The following is a 4,592-nucleotide window of genomic DNA, read 5'->3' as shown; positions in this document are numbered from 1 at the left end:
GAAGAGAAACTGTTGTAGCTGTCCTGTAGCCAGCCTAGTGAATAACCTGACAGGTCACTGCAGATTCTTGCAGAGCAGCTATATTTCTGTCTGCTATGCATATAGTGACAGTCTTTCCTCATTCAGCTTTCAGGTGTTAAATTAGTCCAAATATTGATGTTATCTGCATCCAGAAGAATCTTTGTCTAGAAAAACTGGAAGTTTGATTATTCTCCTGGATCAAAAATGATGGATCTTTGTGGCTAAGCAGAAGCAATTACCCACTAGCCTCTCCTTCTAGTTCATAATATCAAGTATCCAAATAATATTTTGATGTCTGTCTTTCCTTCATGATGTACTGACTGATTGCAGGATCCATCTATTGTGTAATAAAGCAGAGCCCATCAAAAAGGCAAAAATTAGTATTTGGAGTGTCTTTTCCTGCTTTGGTTCTAAACTCTCAAAATGCAGGAGTTATCAGATATATGGTTCAAGTGGCTTGCCAGACACTTCTCAGATGAACTGGAGAGAGAGTGCAAAAATTGCTGCCGAGGTCAACCTTTAAAAGGTTAGAATTCAATTGCCAATTCTTGCATTTTGATTTCAATCTCAAATGTTCTCTGGTAGGTGCTCTGTATTTCTTAGGCCTTGTGTTTGTCTCATTGTGTGTTCTTGCCAAAACTTCTTGTAAGACTTCTGACACTAACAAGGATGTGTAGAATATAGTGACATAGGCAAATAAAAAAAAAAACCAAACAAACCAGCTCTGTCGAGATAGTTTGACTCACACCAGATATTCAAGGTTCCCTTAAAAGGATAGACTTTGACAGGCTTCAAAGCTGCAGGCCTTCAAAACTGCAGCGCTGTGGGCTTTCCTCTCTTGTTCCAACACACAAATGTAGCATTTGCCAAATCAGAAGAAATAATGAAATATGCTAGTGGAATAGTGGCAGTGCACACCAGGTTTAATGCATGCTGCACATTATAAATGTCACCTCTTCCCACCTCACAGTGGTTTCCAGGAAACCCATGAAGCAGTTGACTGAAACTATAGCTGGATTTCAAATCCTTAGCTTTTCTGTCTTTTTAAAATGTTAATACGTAAAAAGGAAGAAGGTAGGAACAGTAGAAGTATTCAGGCAACCCTAAGGCTAAATAGCAAGAAGGAATTTGGTAACTGTGATTATGTGATGGTGGAGGAACTAGTTCATCTTTATTTCAACTGCCCCTTGCCGACCACCTTTTTTCCTCAACTTTTCTACCAGGCTGAAGTGAATCCCCACTCATTTACTCTTCCAAAGTGCAGGAATGCCCATTTGAGGTGAATGAAGGTTGGAAATGGGAAAACAATAGCATGTGGTTTGCCATATTCTGGGAACTTTAGGCTAGTCTCCTGCCTGAAATACAAAGATAAATGTGGGTAGACCATAAAAACTGGCTTAGTTAAAATGTGTGAACACAACACCAGGGAGAAGACTGAATTGCTGCCTTATCTGTTCCCATGGACTCTAAGGTAGTCTATGTTTGGGGGTTTGTTTGTCTTCTAAAATCAGAATTTTTCCCAACTTGGGCAAAATTCTTGTCTTGTCTGTCTTTCTGTCTTTTCAATGAATTATTTTTGTTTTGACCTCTTCTCTAGATGCTGTTATTAGTGTCTGACATGTTCAGCAGCTGCAGTGGAAGCAGAGCAGTGACCTGACTGCTCTTAACAGTTGTTGCTGTGGTCACTTAGGATATCATGACTTCATTTTGTGCCTCTTAATAGATTAAAAAAGGAAGTTTAATAAAGCAGCAGTGAAAGTGAAAGCAGTATATGTGGCATCTAAAAATACATGCAGGTGAGCTGAACCTCACCCTGCAGGAGTAAAAATGTTGTTTTAGCTACCAGCTATATTACAGGAGGGAGACAACAATCTGTTCAACAGCACAGACTGTTTCATGGAGTTCAGGTCTGCATTGGAGAACTCTTCACTGCTCTGTGGAAAGAAACAACTGCATTGGTGGTACAGAATAGAACAACAAGCCTGGAGTAGTTGATTGTTGTGAGTTTTTATGACTTCAGGGGATTGGCATCCTGAAGGACAATGTGGTGCTGGGATAATTCAGATAGTTTGAAACAACCTAACTTGGATACTGCATGAACATGAATCTTCACATGGGCTAAATCACCCTGTGGGAAAGCAATTAGTGTTACAGGCAGAGCCAGAGATGTTTTGTATTTGCCAAAGAAGAAAATAAAAGCAGTTGTGGTTCAAGGTGTGGGGATCAAAAATCAGGCCACGTGGCAGGTGTTGCCTGCAGAGCTGGAGTTGCTTGATAGGTTAAGTGCTCTTCACTGGGAGAGGTATCAGGTCTGTCTCCTGATTGCTGTGGTTCTAGGAAGAGAGCTGGCTCTTCCAGTTGCATCCACTGATGTTTAAAATTAAAGATTTTGACGGTAATAGTCTCTTGGTAGATGCTGCAGTTTTTTTGTTGTCTTCTGTGCTGCTTGACCTTATTGAAAGGTGTAATACAGACTACTTTCTGTGAGGTGGTTCAGTGAAAGCTCGGCATTTTTGGAGAAATCGGTAGTTCAAGAACGTGTCTCATGTTAAAGGCTCAGACCCTCGTAACTGAAGGGTTAAGTTCCCTGGGGTTCCTAGCCAACTTGCAAGACCTCTCTTTCCCTGTGAATATAGCTACAGTGCATCAATAGCTGGGCTTTGAAAAGTGCTGTTGCTTGCGGTGATGATCTTGTCTATATGAATGGGCAAGATAGCAATATACTCTAAACTGCTTCATTCCCTGTAGTCAATCAGGTCATCCCCTTTGTGCAACTGCCTGGTAGTTCTGAAGTTGTTTTCATGCCCTGGGATGTGCATTTGTGGTTCTTACCCATACTTTTTTATGTTTATTTCTTGTAGGAGGACTGCCTTTTGGATTGTGAGCCACTTGGACATGGTCATGCAGATCTACCTAGAGGGTCGGGCCTGGATGGCTGGGATTTAAGGTGAGCCTGTGCTGAAAAACGGATGCAGATGTGAACCAAGAACTATGTGTTGTTGTTTTTCTTTTTTTTTTTTTTTCTGGAGTTGTTTGTGTCAAACATTTAAAGAAGAATCTGTGTGTGCCTCCTAGTACATATGTAGCATTAATAAAATGCGGTGGTATAATAGTTAAGATCACAGAGTAGCCTTTAGGACCTTCAGAAAAGCTGCATGGTATTTAAATACCTAGGAGACGTTAATGCTGCTTTAAGAAGAAATGTTATTCAATATGAAAGTGACAATAAGAGTTCCCAAAACTTCATCTCAGTATGCACTGAGAGGCAGCAGGCAGCTGAGATGTATCCCCTGTTTCAGCCTATCATTCCCTCTTCCAACTATTGTATAACAAAATAGCTTCAGCCATTCTAGACTGTGGACAATTCCTTCAAATATAATATTTTAATTAATTACAGATCTGTAGTCTACCTTTCATGTTTCCCACTCTTCATTTTGCAGACTTTTGGTGATATATTTGCAGTTTAGATTTGATTCAGTTTTTTTCAGTTCTTGGCTATGGGAAAGCATTTCCCTAAGCAAACACAAACCAAGAACAAAAGGGACCTTTTTTTGTGTGTAAGTTTGTGTAGCAGGTTCTGTCAGTTCCATAAAGGCAGAGCTCCCATTACTTGTGTAGTGCATGGAATTAATCTTGCTCTTGGATAATTGTGTAATTTTTGTGAGTGGATAGATGTGATTTCTTAGACATGATCAGGAAGATCTCACTGGTTTGTATCAGCAAAATAATATATAGATGATCTATCTCTTAACTTTCCTAAAACAGAACTGATGTCTAATTCTGGCCATACTGCCTGGAAAGAGCTGTCATCCTACTAGTTCTCTCACCACATGTAGCCTATGTTTTTTCTCGGAGCTATGGTAGGCACTGTTTCAGTTGTTGCTCCAAAATTACATGAGAACTGTTTTCCTTGCAACTTGCCATAGCTTCTGAAGGCTGGGGGAACAGAGTGTAGAGTGCAAGTTTGAATAAAAGCTTATTTTGCTGGTTTTAACATCTTATTTAAAAAAAAAAAAAGTGGGGGACTGGGGACAGTGCTTACTCTTACACATGCTCGAGAGCTTAAAAAGTTGGAAGGGCTTGCAGTAGAAAAGTGAAACCTAACCTTGATTCCCGAAGATTTGGTTTTGGAGCATGGTCATGGAAAAAGTGGATTGAATCGACAATTCTGAATTAAAGCATTTGTATAAAGTCTCCTCCAAAAATGTTTAGAGCAAGCGTATTCACATCAGCAGGTAAAGGGAGGTGATTCTGCCCCTCTGCTCTGCTGAGACCCCCCTGGAGTTACTGCATCCCGCTCTGGAGCCCTCAGCATAAGAAAGACATGGACCTGTTGGAACGGGTCCAGAGGAGGGCCACAAAAATGATCAGGGGGATGGAACACCTCTCCTATGAAGAAAGGCTGAGAGAGTTGGGGTTGTTCAGCCTAGAAAAGAGAAGGCTTCAGGGAGACATTATTGTGGCCTTTCAATACTTAAAGGGGGCTTATAAGAAAGATGGTGGCAAACTTTTTAGCAGGGCCTGTTGCGACAGGACAAGGGGGAATGGCTTTAAACTAAAGGGGGGTAGAT

The 4,592-nt window shown here is 40.8% G+C and overlaps 1 protein-coding gene across 1 annotated transcript in view; it reads left to right on the top strand.

Moving 5' to 3' along the window:
• Positions 1-2,886: 2,886 nt before the first annotated feature.
• The window catches only part of SVIL (supervillin), a 114,527-nt gene continuing 112,821 nt past the window's right edge, over positions 2,887-4,592 (top strand). The window contains exon 1 of the mRNA XM_009275175.2: positions 2,887-2,968. The gene's annotated coding sequence lies outside the window, so the exon portion shown is untranslated. The remainder of the gene's footprint in view (positions 2,969-4,592) is intronic.

The sequence above is a fragment of the Aptenodytes forsteri genome, unplaced genomic scaffold, assembly GCF_000699145.1.
Source record: "Aptenodytes forsteri isolate BGI_AS27 unplaced genomic scaffold, ASM69914v1 Scaffold336, whole genome shotgun sequence".
Lineage (NCBI taxonomy): Eukaryota > Metazoa > Chordata > Aves > Sphenisciformes > Spheniscidae > Aptenodytes > Aptenodytes forsteri.
The sequence above is the reverse complement of the archived record's forward strand: the minus strand, read 5'-3'. Positions and strand labels throughout refer to the sequence as shown.